The 23,091-nt window shown below is 45.1% G+C and overlaps 1 protein-coding gene across 1 annotated transcript in view; it reads right to left on the reverse strand.

The window, feature by feature from the left end:
- The window catches only part of Zfhx3 (zinc finger homeobox 3), a 628,106-nt gene that overhangs the window by 271,901 nt on the left and 333,114 nt on the right, over positions 1–23,091 (reverse strand). Inside the window, exon 3 of the mRNA XM_026778321.1 lies at positions 6,526–6,905. The gene's annotated coding sequence lies outside the window, so the exon portion shown is untranslated. The remainder of the gene's footprint in view (positions 1–6,525; positions 6,906–23,091) is intronic.

Genomic DNA, 23,091 nt, shown 5'->3' on the forward strand with positions numbered 1-23,091 from the left:
CTCAACATAAAGCCAGCCACACTGAACCTCATAAAAGAGAAAGTGGGAAGTACACTTGATGCATTGGCACAGGGAACCACTTCCTAAATATAACCCCAGCAGCACAGACACTAAGAGAAACAATTAATAAATGGGACCTCCTGAAACTGAAAAGCTTCTGTAAAGCAAAGAACAGTCAAGAAGACAAAACAGCAGCCTACAGAATGGGAAAAGATCTTCACTAACCCCACATCAGACAGAGGTCTGATCTCCAAAATATACAAAGAACTCAAGATATTGGCCCTAAAAAGAACAAATAATCCAATAAAAAATGGACTAAAGCCGGGCGATGGTGGTGCACGCCTTTAATCCCAGCACTCGGGAGGCAGAGGCAGGTGGATCTCTGTGAGTTCGAGACCAGCCTGTTCTACAGAGCTAGTTCCAGGACAGGCTCCAAAGCCACAGAGAAACCCTGTCTCGAAAAACCTTAAAAAAAAAAAAAGATGGAGTAAAGAACTAAACAGAGAACTCTCAACAGAGGAATTTAAAATGGCTCAAAGACACTTAAGGAAATGTTCAACATTCTTAGTCATCAGAGAACTGCAAATCAAAACAACTCTGAGATTCCATCTTACACCTGAAAGAATGGCCAAGATCAAAAACATTGATGACAACTTATGCTGGAGAAGTTGTGGGGAAAAGGGAACACTTCTGCATTGCTAGTGGGAATGCAAGCTCGTACACCCCTTTGGATGTCAGTGTGGCAATTTCTCAGAAAATTAGGCAACAACTTTCCAGTAATGCTACTACTTTTGGGTATATATCCAAAGATGCTCAATCGTGCCACAAGGACATGTGCTCAACTATGTTCATAGGAGCTTTGTTTGTCATAGCCAGAAACTGCAAACAACCTAAATGCCCTCAACCAAAGAATGGATAAGGAAAATTTGGTACATTTACACAATGGAGTACTACACAGTAGAAAAAAATAATAACAGCTTGAATTTTGCAGGAAAATGGATGGAGCTAGAAAACATTATTTTGAGTGAGGTAACCCAGACACAGAAAGACAATTATCACATGTACTCACTCATAGGTGGTTTTTAAACATAAGGCAGAGAAAGCCAGCCTACAAACCACAATCCCAGAGAACTTAGACAATTATGAGGACACTAAGAGAGACTTACATAGATCTAATCTACATGGGAAGTAGAAAGTAGAAAAAGAGAAAATCTCCTGAGTAAATTGGGAGCATGGGGACCTTTGGGGAGGGTTGAAGGGAGAGGCAGGGAGGGGAGCAGAAAAAATGTATAGCTCAATAAATATCAATAAAAGAAATAAAAAAATCAAGTCAGATTTTTACTTCATTTCATAACCTGTATTCCCATCTTCACCGTTATAGCCTGGAATAGAAGAAAGATTAACTATATGTCAAATCAAGGTATGGAGGAGAACAATTGAAGAGTTACTCAGACAAAATGAGGGTTAGGGAGCCAAACTCAAACAAAGCTTTGGGACCAGGTATGCATGGCAGGTTAAAATATTATTGGGCATGGATTCATATAACCAATGAGGTTCAAGCCATTATCAGGTGGGTCTCGGAAGTTCAAGGCAATCAAATGCATAGACTCAGAAGTTCAGGGAGGTTGAGACAGGGCAGAATTATAAATAGGATTTCCTTGTAGCAAATGAAGGCTAGCCTACTTCCTTCTATAGTAATATACAGGCATACAGTCACTGGAGAGCCTTGACCCAACTGAGCTACTGAAAGAGAGGTTCCAGTCCTCTGAATCCATGATCAGGGTGCAGGATTAGAGTCCAACCAGAAAGAGCCAGAAGCAGAAAGACATCATTCATTAAAAGGCCTGAAGGTTGGACAGGGCCTCTGTATTTGGGCACGACATAGCCCTGGGCACAGATTTTTAACAGGCTGCACAGACATACATTAGGTGTCAAAGTCAGAAATTGTTTCACGCCTTTCATGGACTTTACCTCCTAATCCTTGCAGAACTTTTTGTCTGTTTTTGCTTGTTTGTTTGTTTGTTTGTTGAGACAAGGTCTCAAGTATTCTGGGCTGGTCTCAAACTTGCTGCGTAGCCGAGAACAATTTTGTTTGTTTGTTTTTGTTTTTATTTTTTGAGAAAGGGTCTCTCTACGTAGCCCTGACCAGATGGAACTCAGTCTTGTGAGTCAGGTTGCCCTTGAATTCACAAAGAAGCCACGTTCCTGCCTCAGCCTTACTAGTTCCGGGATTAAAGGCGCGCGCACCACCACGCCTGACTTCAAGGACAACTTTAAATCCGTGACCTCCCTACCTCCACCTCCTGAGTGCTAGAATTCTAGGCACACACTACCACACCTAGTTTCTGTGGTGCTGGGGTTCGAACCCAGGGCTTTGTGAATGCTAGGTAAGTACTCTACATCCCAAGCCCCCCACACTTATATTTTGCCAAGGAGAAATCAAATAAAAGCCATCCATTAAAAACCACATCAGGGACCACCTTCTAGTCACACTGGGTGCAGGAGCTGCACTAAGCCCTGAACATCCAGCGCCTCGCATGAATCAGCTGGCATTTGACAACACAAGTCCCATATCCAAGATTCATCTCTAGATAGGGTGAGTAAACCAGACACAGAGCCTAAAGCATCATGTCGCCCTGGGAGATGGACATGCAGCGAGACTGAATGTTTTCTTAATGACTGCAAGATGTGGAGAGCCTCATCGGTGTCCAAGTCTAGGGAAGTGTCTCCGGGATACACCGGTGAATAAATACTCCTGAACACAAGCTGTGCTTGCTTTGAACCTAGTGATCCCAACCTCCTCTCCATCCTTTGTTCCTTCCCACAGCTGACATGCAATGCACAAAGAGGTGCTGTACCCTTTCTGCCAGGAATCCTTCAGGACCCTGGACCATCTCCAAAACCCACCTTCTCAGGCCGCTTCCTTTCTTCCTCCTCTGCCCCTCCAAGTGCACTGTGATAATGCTAACTGGTCAAGGGATGTGGCTCAGTGGGTAAGTGCACTTTTCGTGCAAGCATGATGACCTGAGTTGGGATCCCCCACAACCCATGCAAAAAGCTGAATGTGGCCATGTGTGCCTGTATTCACAGTGGTGGACAGGCAGGGATAGTAGGGTTGATGGAGTTCACCTAATGATGGAGACACCTAATGCCCTCCTCTGCCCTCTTATGTGTCTATCCCTCCATGGGCACACACATACACATACAGTAAAAAATTAAAATAAAATAATAGTATTTATGGCTCTTTGCCTATTTGATCATTTTTCTTATGAAGCAGAAAGTACTATGGACTCAGGAAATTATTTTTGGTGTATGCACCTGTATATATGAAAACATATATACACATGCGCATGTATATGTATTTATGCATGTGTTTATACATATGCACATATGAACACACATACATGTACTGTGCTGTGTATCTGGCACAGTGCTATCATGAAGCACTGCATTCAATAAGTGTGTAAAGGAGAAATGGATTCAGGGAAGAAGGAAGGAAGGGTACAAAGGAGGATAAAGAAGCAGTAAAGACCACCCACCAGGCAGACAGCAGTGCCAAGCCCTTTAAAAAGGACTCTGAGAGTAGGGTTTTGTTGGCACATGCCTGCCACCCCAAGACTTATGGGGGAGGCTCACAAGTTGGAGGCAGCCGGGACCATTAAAATTCTGCTTCAAGAAAAAGAGGAAGATCCTGGTCAAGATCCTGGCCATTCAGTCCTTGAGGACAGCCCACCTCCTGGAGAGCTACAAAGGAGCTGGCCAAGGTCTTCAGTGGCCCTAGGCTGACTCCTGATGCTCTTATTGGCAGAACCTCAGGGAATCCCTCTTTCTTGGATCAGTTAGTGAAGTACCTTCCTGGAAGGCCAGCACACGGTGCCACATGGGCCATGGTTTTTGCAGAGCCAGCCAGCTATTCCAGAAGGCTCTCGGCATTCTAGACACTGGGCCCTGCTGAGCGCCATCATCTTATGAGTCACTGAGTAGGAGGCCTGAAACGTGAGCTTACAGTTTTTGAAAATTAGTATCCAGAATAGTGAGCTTCAGTTTGGTAACTTGCTTCCATCTATTTGATGATCCTCATTGCTCTCGGGAGTTTGCAGACCTGGGTTCTCATTCCGAAATGATGGTGAGTAGCTTTGGAGAGAGTGGTTGAATTTTAAAAATATTGTCCAGTGACCGCAGAGATGACCATGGCTGAAAACGCTATGCATGTCCATGAGGACTTCTCAAGATGCTAGAACGGCATCGTTCTTTTCTCTTTCTACTGCACGGGTCTCTTCTGCTTTCTACTCTCTATAGCAAACCAATAAATCCAGTCTTTCGAGATATCCAGTAGGATGCTCAGACCACATCCTTAACACTCTCTTGCAGAACTGATCCTGTCCATATGGAAGCTATTCAAGCCAAGCGTGTTGAAGCGTGCTGGTGAACACGCGAGCGCAGTATAGTTTAATCAGATTCAAAGGACTATATAATGATGGTATCTTTTAAAAATTAATTTATTTTTATTTCATGTGCATGTGTGTATTGCCTGCATGTGTGTCTATATGAAGATATCAGATTCCCTGAAACTGGAGTCACAGGCAGCAATGAGCTGCCATGTGGGTGATGGGAATTGAACCCGGATCCTCTGGAAGAGCAGCCAGTGCTTTAACTGCTGAGCCATCTCTCCAGCCCCAGAAAGTAATATTTTTTTTTTAGTGTGACCTCAGAAAGTATCTTTTTTATACATTTCATGTGATCCAGACTTGTCTTAAGCTCACTGTACAGCTAAAGACGACTTTGATCATCTTATTCCTGCTTCCACTTCCTGGGTACAAGGATTACAGGCAAGGTTTACCAAGTCTGGTTTAGGTGGTGGTGGGGATTGAACCCAGCCTTTCTGGCATGCTAGGTAGGCACTGTACCAGCTGAGCTATATCCTCATGCCAAGGAAGAATCATACAGATAGGTAAGTCTGAATTAAGGATATTAATGTCCAGATGAGAAGGTTAAGTCACTCAGCAATGTGTCAGAGAACACAGGCTAAGTGAAGGATGCAACCTAGCTTAAAACCCAACAATGAGCCGGGCGGTGGTGGCGCACGCCTTTAATCCCAGCACTCGGGAGGCAGAGGCAGGCAGATCTCTGTGAGTTCGAGACCAGCCTGGTCTACAAGAGCTAGTTCCAGGACAGGCTCCAAAACCACAGAGAAACCCTGTCTCGAAAAACCAAAAAAAAAAAAAAAAAAAAACCAACAATGAGCCAGGCGGTGTCACATGCCTTTAATCCCAGAAGCAGAGGCAGGCAGATTTCTGTGAGTTCAAGGCCAGCCTGGTCTGCAGAGTGAGTTCCAGGACCTCCAGGGCTGTTATACTGAGAAACCCTGCCTTGAAGAAAAACAACACCAAAAAAAAAAAAAAAACCCAAACAAACAAACAAACAAACAAAACCAAGCAAGAAAAACCAAACAATTTTTAGACCCATCTTTCTGATACTCTGTATTGAAAAAACATCACATAAAGCACACACACACACACACACACACACACACACACACACACACACACACGATGAAGTCTTGTATCACATAGCCCCAACTGTCTAAAGAAACCATCAGTCTTATTAAAACAATAGCCCATTTAAATTTAGAGCAGGCTAGTCTGGCCCAGAATCGTCCCAGCCCCCTCCCCCCCACACCCCCGAAACCAGAGTATTGTTTCCATCCAGTCTTGCCCTGAAAGGAAGCTTCTCAGCTGGCAATGACCTCGAGAGACAACTTTGGGGCACGCAAAGAGTCCAGAAGAGAAAGGCCCTGTTCTCACAGCGAACAGGAAAAGGAAAGAGAAAAAAGCAAGCTGTCTCCCGACAAGGTTTTGCTGGGCTGACTGTGAACTGTTCCTGTACATTCCATCAAATGGATGCCTTCACAGAGTCAAGCCAAGCGCGAACACTGTGTCTGGGTCTCCCGCTCCAGGGACACACATGTGGGCCAATGGCGCGCACACGCTCCTGCACTTGCGCACCCTGGGAGAGCACTTATATGGGCTTCATAAGGCTAAGTAATAAACACTTTGTCTTCACCCTGCTATTTATGGGTTGCTTGGGGCATCCTGTTCTCTCCACTGCCTTTACCTGAACAGACGGCTCCTGCAGACTGGGAGTTTAATGGGGACAACAGTAAATCTGTGAGGCTTTGTGTACCCTCTCTTGCTCTTGCTTCCCTGACCACCCTGCTCTTTGCAGGGAAAGGCTGAACCACAGCCATCCACTTAGTCTCCGGCTACCTTCCTGCAGGTTAAAGCCCTTCTCCTTTGTCCTTGGGCCCTTGGCTTCTTCCTTCCTTTCAGACATCTCTCTAGGACATCTCGCTAAGATATCCCTTACTATTTTACCACTTCCAGGCATCTCCTTTCAGGAGGCAGCGGTGGAACAAAAAACTCCCAAAGCAAGACCAGTGCAGCTCGCAGCCAGCCGCTCCTACCCCAGAGGCTCCCGGGATGATGGCACACATGCACATAGAGTCAAGGAGATGATCTGGCCTACCTGGCGCTCACTTCCAAGTTCCCTTAGCGGCCTTGTGCTTCGCCTTGCCCATTATGACTGGTTTACCAGGAGGGACAGATGCGCACTTGGAAACCAGAAGTGTACCCAGGCCCGCAGATGTCAGAAAGTTGCAGAAGAAGATGCTGGAAACGCCCAGTGGATGCAGAGCTATAGCTGATCTCCGTGGTCAGTTTGGGGGCCCTTTGCACTCAGCTTCTTCAGGGGATTCTCAGGGCTCTTGGGGTTGACAGGTCCTGGGTGGGCAGACGGAGTCACAGCTGTGCCCTGTCAACCTGCAGGCCACCGCGCCAGCCTGGAGTCCTGTCATTTCTCTCATAGCTCAGCCTCATCTTCATCTCGGGCCAAGTAGTTGGTAGTCTCTTGAAAACAGACAAGACAAAAAGGATGCGTTAACTCAGCCTCTCCCCATCGAACGCTGTTCGCCATTGCAGTTCCGATTAAATACAGGACATTATCTCACTGTAATGCCCTCCTGGTGGCGTTCCCAGGAAAATTCTAACTAATCATAAAAATAGAAAGAAAAATGCAACCTAAATTCCATTCCTCGTCTTAAATGAGTGATGTGTTCACTTTTATTTATTTTTCTGGAAGCAAGGCGGGAAAAGAAAATGAATTTCAGGGCTTAGACAAACAAGCTACTAACAGTACTAAGTATAGCCGGGCAGTGGTGCAGACAGTGTTGCTCTAGCAGATGGAGCTGGTACTGCATGGGTGCATCCTGGCTGCAGACTTGGAGTGTAGTCCCGGAGCACCTGGCAGAATAATGCCAAAATAGGGTGGAGGACAGAGTGAGGTGTGGGGTTCAGTGTAGACACACATGAGGACACACAAACACAGGTACACGTTACACATGCTAGGCACTCGGTAGCTTCCTTGTGATGATCCTGGAGCTTACAGGTCAATGACTGTTGACTCCACCTACAACGTCTAACCTTTCTCTTGGACCATTCTTTCTGGCTACATGGGATGATTTCTACGTCACCTCCTTTAAAGACAAAACATGGGGCTTGGGATATACCTCGTTTGGGAGAGTCCTCGCCTACCATATGCAAAGCCCCAGGTTCAATCCCAAGCATGGCATAAACAGGTGTGGTGACAGGTGCCTGTGATTCCAGCACTAGGGAGGCAGAGACAGGAGGATCAGAAGTTCCAGGTCCTCTTTGGCTTACATAGCGATAGCAAGGTTGGCGCTAGCATGGGATACGTAAGGCTCCATCTCAATAACGGAAGACAGAACAGATAGAAGCCTGCTCTAGGAATGCAAATCCCAACTCCAGGCCAGGTACGAACAATCTAAACTCATTCTTTCTTGGAGCCATGAGACTGTAATTAATGCAAAATCGCATCATTGGTTAGCTTGGTGGTTGCTCACTCTGCTACCTCATTTGTACCATTGTGACTGTTCAGTAAAGACCTGCCTGAAAGGAGGGCTAGTGATCACCCCACCTACACATGACTTTGGTAGGACCCAGGCTTAGTGGCAAACAAGAACTGTGGAAGGAGACCAGAGCTGGAGCCACCAGACTGAGCACCAAGCTCCTCCCCAACCACGCTTTCTCTTTCCCTCTAAGAAGTGTTTGCAAGAGACCCGACAGGAAGGTTCAAAATTCCAAAAGGCAGCCTTCTGAGATGCCCTCTTCCAGTGTTCAGGGATGAAGAGAAAGTAAAAGACACGCCCACGCGCCGCCTCCCTCTCTATGAGCCATTAGCATCACCCCCATCCCCCATCATAGCTCCAGCCCTGGAAATGGGCACTGTTACTTGATAGCCAAGTTCTAGCTGGGCTAATTAAGCATACTGAGCTAATAACCTTCCATTTTGGGACCAGTATTATTCATAATTTAATGTATTGTTGCTGAAACATCAGCCTTTTGACAACTGGCATGGTGCCCGCAGCAGCCCAAGTGCTGACCATCTTTCAGTAAAATGAGTATTATTGTTAAAACAGGTATAAATCATTCATGGCTACAGCTTCTGTGTCAGACCCTACGTGGAAATAAGCAGTAAGCCGGGTAATTTATTTACCTTTTGGTGATTATTTTTTATGATTTTATGATCATATTCAACGATTCATAAATACTGGCCAGGTGCCATTTTGTAATCATTTTACACTTGAACTATTAGTGAGGCGGTTCTGCTTTTCATCTTTAGAACTTTCAGGATGGATATTCAGCAACTTAATCCAGACACCGAGGCAATTTTATTGGACTGAAGGGGGGGTGGGGAATACCTAAGTGTCCAGGCCCCTTCATTTGAACAAATCACTTTCAACAGAGGCATTCGGAGTGTCCAACTTGTTATATAACACTGCACTTGGGGCGACAAAGTCTCTTTGAAGTTTAACACACAGAGGGGGCCTTGAAATTGGAATAAGAGCCCAGGCAAACAGTTAACAAGCTTCTGGTTGGGAAGACGACGGTAAGCAGCGGTGGAGTGGAAGGAGGCTGGAAGTGTTGGCCTTCAGCCAAGAAGGTTGGCTTGACTCTAGCCCTACTCCCAGCACCTGGTTGGGGAATGTGATTACAGTCCCCTGCGGATCTGGAAACTTCTTTATTGCCCTCCTGCCTGCTTCTGCTGCCTCTGTCAGCTTTGGGCTCCCCAAAACGGTTCCAGAAAACTAGACTCTCCTCCTCCCCGTGACAGTAAGCAGGAGCTGGGGGCTGCTGATGGGTTGGGTCTCAGAAGACTCGCGTCCTTTCACAGGCTCGTCCACTGTCCACTTTCCTAAAAGAACGAAAACAGAGCTCCTAGGAAGTAAGTAGCAGAAGCCAAAGGTAGCCTGGTGGGAGGAGTCAGGCTGGAAAAGGCAGAAAAGGTGACATCATGTTAGATCTCTTCCTCTAGGCTGAGGCCCTATCTGCAAGTGAACTTACTTCTAGGAGCTCCTGTCCTGTCAGGAGTGTTGGCCCAGAGGGGCCTCAGCCAAACAAGGCTGGAACCTTTGTCCCGAACACAGATGGGGAGATCTTGAAACACAGCCACCCGGTATGTTAAAAGCAAACTCCTACTTCCATAGAGGAGCCCAAGCAGGGAGAGAGTGGGTTATAGTGCTTTCTGGGGTGCTTGGGAAAGAGAAGCACATTGACAGATGGACTCTAGCTACTTTGTTGGTTTTTTTGTTTTCTTTTAACTTCTGCGTATACCCCCCACCACCACCCTTTACAGCTTTCACGAACCTTTTCAACTGTATTCTGGCTTTCAGCTGTGTCTAGACAGCTTTCGGGAAATGGCTCTCTCCTTTGACTTTGTGGGACGTAGGCTCTCTCTTGGTTCTTCTACACCACAGGCTAGCTGGCCTGTCTCTGCCCAGCCACACCTTGTCACAGGGTGTCGGGACTATAAGTGCGCACCACTGCATCTGGGCTTTTCACCTGAGCTCCAGGGATCAAACTCAGGTCACCAGGCTTGTTCTAGAACTTTGACCTGCGGAGTCATCTCCTTGGCCTCTCATTTTAATGACTTTGAAGTGTGTACTTCAAGGTCATTAATCACATTCACGATGTTAGGCAACTATCCCTATATTCTATTAATCACATTCACGATGTTAGGCAACTATCACTATATTCTATTAACTTCTAAATTTTTTTCAGCACTGTAAACAGAAACTCTGTCTTCATTAAGCAATATGCCCCTCCCACCTCCTTGTCCATCTCAGCCCCTGGCTCTGGAAACCTCTGATCCACTTTCTCTTATTGCAGATTTTTTTTTCCTTCTCAACAGCTCATATAAATGATACTGTACAATATGGTTTTCTATTGTGCCGGGCATATTTCACTGAGTGTAATGTTTTCAAGGGTTTATCCTTGTTAGAGCATGGAAGTGAACCTAATTCTTTTTTTATGCCAACTAATATTCCATTGTATAGATACACTTTGTTCATTAATTGATAGGCACTTGGGCTTTTTCTCCACCTTTGGGCTAATGCGATGATGCTGTTATGAATATAAATGTGCAAGTATCTCAGTCACTTTTTTATATGCATATGTCTGTGGTATGCATGTGTGTATATGTGAGTTCATGTGTGCTGGTGCTTAAATGGGGAGTCAATCTACACTTGTGTGGAGGCCTGCACTTGATGCTGGATGTCTTTTTGCTGTTGTTTTCGTTTTATTTATTTATTTATTTATTTATTTATTTATTTATTTATTTATTTATTTATTTTGTTTCTCGAGACGGGTTTCTCTGTGTAGCTTTGGAACTTTCCTGGAACTGGCTCTGTAGACCAAGTTGGCCGCAAATTCACAGAGATCCGCCTGCCTCTGCCTCCCAAGTGCTGGGATTAAAGGTGCGCACCACTACCGTCTGGCCTTGGATGCCTTTCTTGATGGCTCTTCACCTGACATATGGTGTCAGGGTCTCCTGTTGAGCCTGGAGCTCTGAGGGTCTCCAGCTCCTGTATACAGAGATTACAGTCAGGCTGCTGTGACCTCCTGACTTTTGCATGGGTTCTTAGTATCTGAACTCCAGTTCTACTGAACCATCTCCTCAGCCATATATATGGAAATAGATAGATAGATAGATAGATAGATAGATAGATAGATAGATAGATAGATAGATAGATAATAAACATGGCCTCACTATATAGTCCTGGTTGGCCTGGAACTTTGTGGCAGACCAGGCTGGCTTCAAACTCATAAAGATACTCCAGCCTCTGCCTCCTGAATACTAGAATGGAAGGCATGTGCTATAAAGCCTAGTCTCTTAATACATTTGACCATAACTTTTTTTTTTCATTAAAAGGCCACTCACTGTATATTATGTACTCTGAGTCCCCTTGGTCTTGGACGCTTTGCCAGCTTGCTTGCAGATCTGGCCTGGTCATAAGTTACAAGGTCATGCTTGCCTGGGATTCCTCTCCATTTGTCCTGTTGTACAGTGGCTTCAGGGACCCCTTTACAGCCACCCCTGAGCACAGCGAAGGCCAGTGCTGGTTGTGAAGGCTGCATCAGGCACTTGCTCTTTCAACACCAGGCTTGATAAAGCAGGCTGCTTCGCAGGTAAGCCAGAGAGCAAATTAAGAGACAGCCTAACCTGGGATGAGTGAAATTCCCTTTCAAATCATGTCAGCCGGCGCAGATGTTGTCATGAAATTTGATGTTATGGATTTATTTCCTAATACGAAGTCTGAAAGGGAAAACAGTGTAAGAGATGAAATATGAATTGGACATGTCTATAGAGTGTGAATTGGATTCAAGACAAAATATTGTGAGTGGTTAATAGGGTCAGTCTAAGTATACTTGTTGAAATAATCTCTTGGATATGCAAATGTTCCGAGAACTACACTGTCAAATATCTATTGTGCCCTCTTATCTGTGTGTTCACAGAACTCCTACATGTAATAACAAATGAAAACTGTGAATCTCAAAAATAATGTCACCCTAAAATAATACTTTTCTTTGAATAGTAATTTTTGTTGTCAGAGTTTTTATTTTATTTTATGCTTTGACACACACTAGCCTGCCGGGTTCTTAACATAGCAGTCTTTGAAATGAGTTGAACTTGGACGTGCAGCAGGGCAGGAAGGGAATAAGGGCAAGTTACATGTTCAACTTCGCTTGGACTGTACAGCCTGCCACTAACCTCTGGCAGGCTTTGGTATTTTCCTGGAGGAACTTCTCCTGACCACAGCCCCCTCTTGGTAGAATTCCCTTCCCCGGGAACAGTGCCTTGGTGACTTGAGATGTATGATCCATTCACTGTGTCACCACAGTTATCAGCCCATTACACATGAGGATGGGCCGAGAAGAGCTCAGTTGAAGGATGCCCACATGGAAGCCAAAGGATTCACTGTTGACAATTTCTATCCACCTGACCACTAAGGCCATGTAGCCAGATGGATTGGGCTTTCGTCTATCGTTTTTCCTCATTTCTGAGAACTGGGGAGAGAATAGATGGATGAAGTAGAGACAGGGGGACAGCAGACAGATGACCCCCACATAGTATCACATTTTAGAACAACCTATAACCCAAGGTAGCTCCTGGAAAAGTATCCCAGATGAATGAGTCAATATCAGAGTTGACAGGAATTGACCAATGGGTGTGACCCCCCCCCCCACACACACTTTGGTCTAGAGTAACTGTGTAGGAGACTTGCAGTATTTGGCTCGCAGAAATAACAGGAAGTGGAAGAGTGCAAAAGAATCCTATTAGCCCACATGAATAAGGATATCTCTCACTTTCCCCAGTTACAGATTGGAACTCAATGCCCAGAATCCAAAAGAACAAAGGATTCTGAACGTAAGACATCTGGAAACAGCTGGCCCTTGGCACTTGCCTACTGCTCTGCATCCATTCTCTGAAAGCATTGTGTCATTTTTTGGTACTTGTAACGGTTCTCATTTCCATGTTCATGTCCCGCCCACCTCAACCATCTATGCTGAATCCTATCAACTTTGCGCCCTACTCCCCTCCCCGCCACCAATGTGGCATACCCTTCAGTGCTTCTTTTCCTCTCCTTCTTCCATCCATGTGCACAGTTCAAGCAAGTCTCTCGTCAGACATTCTCATGGTATTATCTAAATATACCATAAGTGAATGGGATCATTCAAAAATCTACTATATCAGAACTTCTCAGGGGGCTTCGGACTCATAGAATCTCCTCCCCATGCCAAACTGACAGCATTGCCCTCTATCACAAGTAATGATGGTTTTGCTAATAAGACCTTATATGACTCTGATAAGCAGCATTCTACGAGGCTTTTTCTTTTCTGTGGGTACATAGAGCAAAGAATGGGTAACATGCAAAGAGGGAATTCTCTCCACCATGTGTTGACAGGAGGAAGAAAGAATCCAGAAAAAGTGGATTAATGCTTTGGAAGTCTAGAATATAGGCATGGTAGGTAGGCACTCTAGAATATTCTAACCAAGCTCTAATACCTTTTCTAAGGATTTTTTTTTAACGTCACCAGAACTGTGTATATTGGAAAGGAATACATTTGCTAATATCCTGAAGGCTCTCATTTCTCCCCTTTCTTTTTGTGCGTATGTATGTGTGCATATTTACATGCATGTGTATGCAATGTGTGTGTGAATGTGAGTGCATATTCATGTGTGTGTGTGCTAATATGTGAGTGTATGGGTGCCTATTTGTGTGTGTGCACACATGTGTATGTGTGTGAACGTGTGTACGTGCATGCATAAATATCTCATATATAGAGGGCAAAGACAGCTTGGAATGTTGGTCCTCACACCACCTTTGGTTTGAGACAGTGTCTCTCATTGGCTTGGAACTTCAACAAGTAGACCATGCTAGAGAGTTCTAGAGATCTACCTGTCTCCACCTCTTATCTCATCACCCCTAAGATGACAATGACAAGCACATGCTACCACATCGGGCTTTTCTTTAAGTTTTGGGAAGTAAACTCAGGCTGTCAGACTCCTGCAGGTACTCTACACATTGGAGCTGGAGAGATGGCTCAGTAGTTAAGAGCTTCGGCTGCTCTTCTAGAGGACCCAGGTTAAATTTCTGGTCCCTAAATGGCAGCAGGGGATCCTACACTGTCTCCTGGCCTCTGAGGGCACCAGGCACCCACATAGTACACATACACACATGTATGTAGGAAAACCATCTAAACACATAAACATTAGCAAAAAAATACACTTCATGGCTTTCTAAGCCTATTTTTTCATGGCTTATACCTCATTGCTTATACCTATATGTTCTTTATTGTCCTCCTCCTTTTTTTTTTTTTTTTAAGATAGGATTTCTCTTTGTAGTCCTGGCTATCCTGGAACTCACTATGTAGACAAGGCTAGCCTCAAACCCAGAGATCTGCCTGCCTCTGCCACCCAAGTGCTGGGATTAAAGGCGTGCACCACCACTGCCAGGCTAAAATCTTTATGGAGCTGATTTCCCTGGATCTAGACTTCTCTCTGCTTCCTTCTCCCTCCAATTGCCCTTCTGCTTACTGATTTACCATCCCCCATCCCCTGTGCTTTTCTCCTTTTTTGGAATAGCAGACTGAGCCACATTTTCCCATCACAGACAATCCCTTTTCACATTGCTCTGAAGCCTCCTCAGAATCCTTGTCCCCATGGCATATTAAGACCTTCTCAGCCGGGCAGTGGTGGTGCACGCCTTTAACCCCAGCACTCGGGAGGCAGAGGCAGGCGGATCTCTGTGAGTTCGAGGCCAGCCTGGTCTACAAGAGCTAGTTCCAGGACAGGAACCAAAAAGCTACGGAGAAACCCTGTCTCGAAAATTCAAAAAAAAACAAAAAAACAAAAAAAGAAAAACCTTCTCCACTCTTAGCTCTCCAAACCTCAGCAACCGCCTGACTCTCTTGATGGTGTTCCTGTGATTTCTGCCTCTTTTCAGTCATAGCCCAAACTCTGTAGGGGCAAGGATCTTGTCTGGTTCTGTTTTTCCACCTTGGTGCCAAGGGTTACAGCACTGTTTACATTGTGAAATGAGGACCTGTAGAATTGAACATTCCTCTTTTTTAAAAAACAAAACAAATCTAATGACATTCAAAGTCTTCACCAACTCTCGGAAGACTTCAAATGTGCACCGGCTTTTGTAGGGCTTCAAGTTTTGGTCTCCAGGACTTTTGCTCCAGAAGGATATGATACCAGGGTTAAGCAAGTTGGAAATGTACAAATTCTCCTCCTCTTTGGGCAAATGATCTTCAAAGGACTTAAAAGGTTGCGGCGTGAGATGGCTGCCATGTCCCCATCCAATGTCACTCTCTTTATTGTACTCTTGGGTCTGGTTAAATCAGTTGACCCAGCTAAAATGACATTTGCAGTTAGTTTTCGCAAAATGCAAAATCTTACACAAGAGTAAGAAGAGTGGCTGTTGCAATTCTGCACAGCTTGGAAACCGTGGGGCCACTTGGCCTGTACAATAGTGACAGTGTCTTCTTGCGCTTGTCACTTGACATGGGGGCTCTTCCTTGGAAAGTTTCAGCAATCAAAACCCTAATCACCTGTTCTCCAATGGAGTCTTTTTTTGTTTTTCAATACAGGGTTTCTCTGTGGCTTTGGAGCCTGTCCTGGAACTAGCTCTTGTAGACCAGGCTGGTTTCGAACCCACAGAGATCTGCCTGCCTCTGCCTCCCGAGTGCTGGGATTAAAGGCATGCGCCACCACCGCCCGACTCAACTGTTCTTTGACAATAGTGCCAGTATGCTTCTGTACATTGACTGGATCTGCTCCAAGGCTATTGTCAGTTGACAATTAAATAGCAATGTCACTACAAGGGTGATGAGAAGTGGCCCGTGACACTCTTCTCAGTCATTACTAAGTTTTGTTAATGGTGGACCTAACTTGCCAACTAACTGTTGTTGGAAGTGAGTCGCTGATAAAAGCAAAAAAAAAAAAAAGCAGATACTGAAATATTTTTAAAAACGACCCATTGCTTTTATACATTTGCACCCAACTTGATTGACAAGGAGAATAGAGTTTCAGAGGTGACCCATAGAAATAGACATTGAAATGTAAGCCGTAACCCCAGACAGCAGGTGCTGTCACAGATACACATCAGAAGCACACCTTCCTAATTCATCCTGAAATGTTGCTTGTCCGCATCTCTGTACAGAGGTGCTTGCCTGTCAAATCTGTTTGCATTTACCTCCTGTAGTACTGATGTCTATTTCCGTTCGGAGAACATCTTGAAGGCAGGATCATGTACTATGTACTTACTTGTTTATTTGAGACAAGGTCGCATTAGATAGCTGAAAATAGCTAAAATTCTACAGTGCAACCCAGGTTGGCCTGGAACTAATTATGTAGCCCAGGCTGGTTTTGAATTTGTTATTCTCCTGCCTCAGCCTCTTGCTACTGGGATTATAGGTATGTACCACCTCGCCTGGCTTGGACTATGCTACTTTATGCTTGAACATCATGTATCTGGTACAGGGTTCACTTAAGCATGAGGCTCATGAAGGGGAAGCAGGAGGGGGATGAGGAGGTGTATATTACTGGAGAAACCGAGGTTTGGACACACACACACATCCCTCCTCCCTCTAGCCTCCCTTCTCAGACTCCCCGTGAGCACATCCTTTAGGGCCTCCCTGCTGCTCTGGTCACAGCAGTTCCTGCAGAGTGTGGCCACAGTACTGCAATGACTGCCGTCTTTGCTGCGGTTAGAAGGGGGTTAAAGCTGAGGTTTCTAATTGCTCCCAGGAGGTCTTGCTACCTGTTGATTAGGTCCTTTTGGGATCAGCATCAAACCCGACAACAATAATAAACACTCCCTTCATTGGAATTTAGTAATGACCCTGCCTGCCCTGCAGGCCTGGTGGCCATGGGGAGGGGGACTGGCTAGAACTGCAGGCCACGGAAAGGGATGGTGCGCAGAGCTGGTGTTGGCTCAGAGGAACAGCTAACTAGCTGGCAAGCACTGGTCTGGAGATATTTTTGGCTGCCCAGCCGCTTTCCTGTGCCTACAGCATGTGGCACCTTAGGGAGGACCCTCCACAGCCAACTGGGTGACTCAAGAGACAGAGCTGTGTGGTCTTTCCACAGGCATCTAGAAATTTCAGAGAATGGCCTAGTAACTGTGTCATGTGTGTTTTTCCAGAAGGTTCCTTCTTTATATACAAATGTGCATGGATGAATGTGGGAAGGGACACGTGAGTGTACATGTGGATGTGTGTGTATGTGTGTGTGTGGTGTGGTTTCAGTGTTTCTAGTGAAAAGTACAATCAAGCTTTTGATACACCTCAACTTACAATAGGGCCACATGCTAGTAAATCCGTTGTAAGTTGAAAATACTGTCGGCCGAGAATGAATGGAATCTAGAAACAGCATCCGTTCGTGTTTCCTCCCCGCCTGGCTTCCTTTTTTCCCCTCCTCTCATTCCAAAGCCGAATCTGGACTCACGCTCCTGAGCCTCTTGCCTTGGCTTCCTGGGGGCTAGAATCACATACGCACACTTCTATGCCCGGCTTCTTTGCCTACCTAAACATGTTCAGAACTTCCAGCACAATGCCTACTTGATAGTACAGTGTTGTCTCTCTCGGGCAAAGTACCGCAGACTGTACTGGAAGTGAGAAGGAAGCCTGGAACGGCCATATGGGTACACACTTATACCACCAGTGAGTGAAAAGAAGAAAAAAAAAATGCCTCATGTTCAATCATACTGAAGTCTGGGAACATGGGCAAACATTTTGTTAGGCAAACTGCTCTTTTTCGTTCCCTGCCAATCTCTCTTAGGCATCTTTCCATGCCCTTATGTGTTTGCCTCAATCTGTTGGGGAGATTTAGAATAATCCAGAATAAGAACAAAGCAAAATATATCGAACCATTGTCTTCTTGTTGAACATCTTGAACACTGCCAATTTCTTGCTACTGCAAATAAAAGCAGCAGAGACTATCTTTGTGTCTTTTTTTTTCCCTTCCATGTGCTTGTACAAATAGTGTTGTAGTTAAGTTACATTTTAAAAGGCTATGATTTTTACAGCCTGGAGTAGCACCTGAATATTTCCTCTCCTTGGTCCATGGATAGTATAAATTAAAAAAAAAAAAAGTACGTGTGTGAGCCTGCATGAGTTCACGTGCATCATATGTGTGTGGTTCCCATTGGAGCCAAGAGACGGTGTTGGATTTACAGGCAGTTGAATTGGAGTTACAGGCAGTTGTAAGCCACGATGAGGGTGCTGGAAACCAAACTTGGGTCCACTGCAAGAGCAGTAAGTGATCTTTACCACTGAGCCAACTCTCGAGTTCCCTGGTATACATTTTTAGCTAATTAATTGACTGCGATGCTGGCGATAAAACCCAAGGCCTAGTACATGGTAGGCAAGCAATCTGCCACTGTGCTGCGCCTTTAACTGAGTATACTTCTCAGCCGGGATAATTTAATTGTAATAAAAGGTATCTCAATAATACTTAAACTTCAATTTTCTTCTTATGGCTTCACAATTATTATGTGATTTAAAAATAATATGCAAAGGTTGAGAGAAAATACAAGAGTAATCCAGACTTTCTGCACACCCTTCAAATAAATTTATCAGTTATATTTTGTGCTATTTGTTTGTTATTTTTTTTCCTTTTTTCATGTTTCCATCTATGCTGTCCAACATGGCAGCCACTAGCTGGGTTACACTGAAGTAGAAAAAAAAATGAATTCAATCCTGTGGTCACCTCTGTCATGATGTAGCCAAGGTGATTGGGAGTCATACATGGGAACTAGCTCCTTGATCACCAGGGAAGACCCCGACCATTCTCAGGACAGAAAGATCCACTGACCAGCTCCGAGTTAGAGGAATCCATATTCTTTGAACCTTTTAAGATTTAGGTGGAGAAAGTGTGTGTATTTTACCCTACACACTTTAATATGTACTTCCCAAGAACAAGAACATCATACCCCTCTAAGTCAGGATGGGTAATGCCGGTATATTAGCTAGTATACTCTCCACATTTGGATCTCATCAAGCACCCTAAAGTGGAGGCTGGGGCTGTAGCTCCATTGGCAGAGAGCTAGCGTACCTGGCATACACAAACTCCTGGGTTCCATCCCCAGGTCTCACATGATGAAAGATAGGGCTGAGTCAACAAGCTGTCCTCCGACCTCCACGTGTGTGTATGGGATGAGTGAATTAAAATCATTTTTTCATTAAAAACTTTTAAAAAAAACCGTTATAACCCATTTTTCCTGTCCTGATTAAGTTAGGATTGTATCTTCCATTGTCTTTTTGCTGCTGTACCTTAAGAATTGGGAATTTGAGATGTGTATCTAGTCTATGAAGCCCTCCAGGGCGAATGGTTTGTCTTGTGTATTTAATATTTAGAACCAGGCTTAGAAGGAAATCCATGCCTGGAAAAGTAACTGACTGAACACATGGATGAATGGACGGATGAATGAGTGAATTTCTGTCACCCCTTTTACTCTTCTTTAATTATTACCTTTCCTCTTCTTTCTCCAAAGGCAAAACAGAAAGAAGCCACATACAATTATTTTGGAAACATGTTGTCGAAAGCTACTCAGGAAAAGGTATTATTAATAGGATTGTAGACTGGCGCCACAGCCTTTGGAAGACTTTTTGGCAATGTTGATTATTTAGAAAAGGCAGTCTTCCTCCGTCCCAGCAATTCTGCCTCTTTGGACTTCCCCGGGAGAAGCGTGTACACACGACAGGGCAGGTGGAAGGATGCTGGCTGCAGCGTGCAGCGGGGGTAGGCACACATGTGTGTCCGTAGGGGAACGGTGAGCGACATGTATGGAACACCCACACACTCAACCTTTACCGTTTGCCATAGGTTTTTCAGGACCAGGGACTGAACCCGGCCTTGAGCATGCTAGGCAAGACCTCTCTAACTGAACTACTCCTCTTTACTTCTTACTTCAAGACAGGGTCTCATCTCATTAAGTTTTCCAGGCTGGGCATGAACTTACTCTGCAAGCCAGAGGTTCCTTCGATCCTCCTGCCTCGGCTTTCCAAGTATCCGGGATGACAGGATTGTGTCACTGGCCCGGCTCTAGTCATTAACTTAGGAAGGAAGTACCCGCCACACGAGACAGAATACTAGAGGTTTAAGTCATAAAGGGAGGGTCACAGAATAGCCCAAGGCATCTGGAAAAGACAGGATGGAGCTGTAGATACCGGCAAAGGGGAACCCTTCTGAGCATTGTGAGCCACCAAGGAAGCCAGCGACAGGACAACAAGAAACAGCAGGGAGGGCGATGCTCAGAACCACAGACTTAACCTACAATCATATGCACTTGAATTAAGATGCGAGGGACGGGTACCAAACTGTTGTCACCTTGGGGGACAGGCCAGCGTTTCTGCACGTGTTCAGGGGGCACTTTCATTTTATCCCACTTTGTTCCCCCTCCCCCCTTAAGAATGCTCTATGCATGGGCAGTGGAATTAAAAATAAATAAATAAGCACAGTAATGGGAGGGCTAACAAGCGTGCCAGCTACAAGAAAGCAGGCACTATTTAAACATTAAAGAACCGAAGGCAGTGGCTGCAGCACTCTCAGAATGAAAATTGACCTGGAGGCTCTTACCATCCACGACGCCAACCTATATATAATCCAATACACAAAATACTGTGTTCTCATAGGCGTCACCTGCCAAGCTTGTTTATTTATCTTCCTGAGACTTCACAAATTGCACGGGTGGCAGAAAAAGGAAACTAATATTTGCCATAAGTCTAATCTATCCGAAGCATTTGTGGTGTGTTTGCTATTTCATTCGGTGATAGAATCTCCAAGAAGCATTACTGTTTGAGTCTATTGGTATTGCTGGACCAATGTATCAGAGGCGGGGGAACTTACATGAAACAAAAGGCTTAGTTTGGGATTTTGAAGGTTTAAGAGCAAGGGGCTGGCATTTGCTCGGCTCTGGTGAAGGTCTTCTCCAGGGTGGCATCATTATGGCAGGGACATTTATGAAAGAGGTGTTGGGATGAGGCAGAAGGTTTGTTTTATAAGAACCAGTTCTCAAGAGAACCAGCCTAGTATTAATCCCTTCCAAGGATGGTGTTCTCGTGGTCTAACCACCTCCCACTAGGCCCCGCCTTTTTTAGATCCCATCACCTCAACAGAGCCACAGTGGCTGCCAGTCCTTTAATGCAGGGAATGTTAGGTGGGACATACTATGGCTTCCCTAAGAAATGTGCCTCACAGGCTCAAGTGTTGAATACTTAGAAGCTAGGCGGTCGTGGAAACTTTAAGCAACATGTTCGAGCTGAAGGAAGCACACTGGGAATGTGTTCTGAACGTCATACCTGGTCCTTGTTCCTCCTGCTCACGTTCTGTTGTGGCCTTCAGCCTCATCCGAGGCTCCAAGTAATGGATCTGGCTGACTACAGACCGCAACCAGTGAGACACTGAGCTATAAATACCCTACCTTCCACCCAACCTTGACTAGGCAAGATAGCCCACATCTGCAGTCCCAAGGACTTGGGAGGCAGAGACAGGGTGGCCAAGGCCATCCTCTGCTACAGAAGAAGTTTGAAGCCAGCCTGGGCTACAGGAGACCCTATCTAGACAAACGAAACAAATCTAAAACGAAAACTTCCCTCTTCCTTAGCTCTGGGGTCATAGAGACAAGTTCAAGGCACACCTGAATTATAGCACTTACCAGCCTCCATTCTGAGGGTAGGAAAACTGAGGCCTAGGAGATTTTTTAAAAAATCAATTTTATTTATGTATTGTGTGTGTATGAGAGTGCATACAGGCTTGCGTGCACATGTGTGCAGAGCTACCCACAGGAGGGTGTGCCAGATTCCCCTGGAGGTGGAGTCACAGGTGGTTGAGAGCTACCCAGTGTGGGTGGTGGGAACTGAACTCAGGTCCTCTGGAAGGGCAGCAAGTGCTCTTAACTGCCTAGCCATCTCTCCAGCCCTGCTTACTAGTTTTAGGGGTACCTCGTTTAGAATCCAGGGAAACTGATTTGGAAAGATGGCTGTGGACAAAGGCGCTGATGCCCTTTGCCTGATGCCCTCGGTTCCCTTCCCAGAACCCACACAGTGACAGAATGAACTCTCACAGATTGTCTTCTGGTTTCAAATACATGTTATGACAGGAGAACACACACACACACACACACACACTGAAGAATAAAATGAATTCCCTGGAGAACGTTCCGAGCCTTCTCGACAAACTTCCTCAGTATGTGCAGCCTTTCTTTCTCTGCTGTTATCTGCAGCAGCCGGTCTCAAGGAAGACCAGAGGGAGGAAAGCAAGGAAGTCAGTGGGAGGGGAGAGGAGGGGTGAGGCGGGATGGGAGCAAGGAGACAAATGTGGGCACAGAGAAGTCAATCAAATAAGAAGAAAGGAAACTGGCAGCAGGGAAAGAAGGGGCCTGGGCAGGAGGGGGCTGTGGGTCCTGGGTTTCATTACCTAAGAAGGTGACAATCAGCAGATGGATTAGTGATTCTTACTGGTTTTTGTTTTTGTTTGTTTGGTTTGGTTTTTTGAGACAGGGTTTCCCTGTGTCACAATCCTGGCTGTCCTGGAGCTTGCTCTATAGACCAGGCTGGCCTCAAACTCATTGAGATCTACCTGCCTCTGCCTCCCAAGTGCTGGGTTTAAAGGCGTGTGCCACTACCACCCGGCTGTGATTGTTGTTGTTGTTGTTATTATTATTATTACTTTGTGCTGCTGGAAGCTGGTGCTTCCTGCATACTTAGCGCTCTACCACTGAGCAGTTTCCTGCCTTGAATTTTCTTTTCTTTTCTTTTTTTTTTTTTTTTGACACAGGGTCTGTGTAGATCAGGCTGACCTTGCACTCATAGAGACCACCTGCCTCTGTCTCCTGAGTACTGGGTTAAAAATGTACCCTACCACATTTGACTCAGAATGTATTTATTAATTTTTATTTTTAATTTTTATCTTTTTTTTTCAAGACAGGGTTTCTCTGTGTGTAGCCCTGACTGTCCTGGAACTTGCTCTGTAGATTAGGCTGTTTTCAAACTCATGAGATTCATCTGCCTCTACCTTCTGAGTGCTAGGTTGTACCAGGACCACCCATCAGAATGTATTTATTTATTTATTTATTTATATTTATTTATTTATTTATTTATTTATTTATTTATTTTTTGGTTTTTCGAGACAGGGTTTCTCTGTGGCTTTGGAGCCTGTCCTGGAACT

This window comes from Microtus ochrogaster, chromosome 4 (genome assembly GCF_000317375.1).
Source record: "Microtus ochrogaster isolate Prairie Vole_2 chromosome 4, MicOch1.0, whole genome shotgun sequence".
Taxonomy (NCBI): Eukaryota; Metazoa; Chordata; class Mammalia; order Rodentia; family Cricetidae; genus Microtus; species Microtus ochrogaster.